We start from the raw sequence: 1930 nt of genomic DNA, 5'->3' as shown, positions 1-1930 counted from the left end.
GCCTGGGTGCCCAACTACTGGCCAATGAGGAAATCCACCTGCACTGGGGACCGCTATGGCTAACTGCGTCCCGTCTAGAAGCAGCCACAGCGGCAGAAGTCTGAGTAGGGCCTCCGTCTGGTGTAAAGGCGGGCTGGGCTGATCACAGTCACTGCGGGCTGCTCAGTGGGGAGCCCTGGACAGCCGGGTCCGACTGTTCCCCAGGGGCAGGTTTACCTCCACACGGGACGGTCCGACCTGTATCAGCCTCGCACCTCTGCTGAACAGAGCCCGCCCTCGGGAAACCCGGGACGAGGGAGCCTGATCACGTCTGGTTTTAGAGCTGCCACCTCTAGCTCAGTCCTCCAGCCTGGCCCAGCACACATGGGGCCCCGCGAGCCCAGGAGATGCCCCCAGCAGACAAGCCCTGCTAAGAGCACAAGGCCTGCTCGGTCCCTGGCAGCACTGGTGGAAGCAGGCAGCAGCGTGGGGGGATTCGAGGCCGCACGCCCGGCCACGCGACTCCCAGGGCAGAGCTGTGCTGAGTGCGCCAGCTGCCCCTCGGTGGTCCTCCACGGCCTGGACAACCATCGGCCCCTTTTCTGTCTACTTTTCAAAGCAGAAGCCCTTCTGAGAGGGTTCTGGGAAGCAAGGCCAAGACTCCTGGGTTCTCATAAACCTTTTAATAGCAGTAAATGAAGGAAACATTTAACAGTGAGTCCCATGGTGAGGGTTCCTTTTCATTCAAGGATCCTCAACAACAGAAACACCTCAGACTAAATTTCAGAGTGCTAAGTACACAAATTAATGACCATTTATTTCCAAAGGTGACTGCAGAAACCACTGTGGTACAGTCAAAAGGTTTTACAAAACAGAGAAAACATTACAAAATGCCCCAAGAGGCAAGCAAACTGGTAGGGGCTCAGAGCACCCAAGAACCAGCTTGGCAAAAATACTCATCCTGCAGCTGTTTAGGGGGATCACAAAGACCGGTTCTAAAGGGAGCCGCTGCGGGGGCAGGGGCCAGGGAGGAGTGTGCCCAGCGCATAGCAATCCCACCCTGGGAATGAGGAAGGACCGGGGTCAGGGCGACGACAGAGGCACTGCCAATTTCCCGGCAGAAAGCATTACAAGTCGGACTATCTTATTCTCTCTACCACAGTAACACCAATAGAAATGAAGAATTCCTCCAAATACAATACAACACTGACACTGAAAGAAAGCAGGTTTCCAAAACAACAGCTCAGCTTGAAATGACTTTTCCTGTTGTGTTTGTTTCGTGCCACGACTAGAAAACCAGTGTACAAAAATGTCACAAGAGCAGCAACAAGCGACTAGGTTTTCCTGAGCACAAGTGGCTCACTCTATATACAGAAGAGGAAGGTTCGCTCCCTCTCATGGACCCTACCCACCCCCACCCCCAGAGGGCGGGGCAGGGTGTGCAGTGAGGACGCCCCTTCCAGGTCGTCCAAGGAGCATGCGAGGGCCTGCGGGACAGACATCCTCCCTTATGCCTGGCTCCCGATTTACCAAAACCAGCACCGGTGTCTTGTCTTGTAGGGGCCACAGTGGCCCTTCTCCCCTGGCCCGCCTCCCCATCTCCCCTTCAGATGACTCGGGATCGACACGTACACATCCATGGAAGTCTTTTCTTGGCCAAAGGGAGGGGGAGGAAGGGTCTTCTGCCAGCCTCCCCCTAACACCAGCGCACAGAGACGTGCTGACAGCCTGCTCTCCGTGGGCAGCTGTGCCCGCTCCGCTAAACACTGGGCCCCGACGCCCCACACATCCTGGCCACGCTGCAAGCAGCTTCTGTGAATGCTGAGAAGTCCCAGGAGAAAGAGAGAAGGTTGACTTCGGGGGACAGAAGCTGTGGCTTCCTCGCAAGCTGACAGAGGAACACATCACTGGGCCTCCGGGAAGAAGACAGGCCAGATCATCTTTGGTGTAG

Source organism: Lipotes vexillifer, unplaced genomic scaffold (assembly GCF_000442215.2).
Source record: "Lipotes vexillifer unplaced genomic scaffold, Lipotes_vexillifer_v1.1 scaffold298, whole genome shotgun sequence".
Taxonomy (NCBI): domain Eukaryota; kingdom Metazoa; phylum Chordata; class Mammalia; order Artiodactyla; family Lipotidae; genus Lipotes; species Lipotes vexillifer.
Note: the sequence above shows the minus strand (reverse complement) of the source record.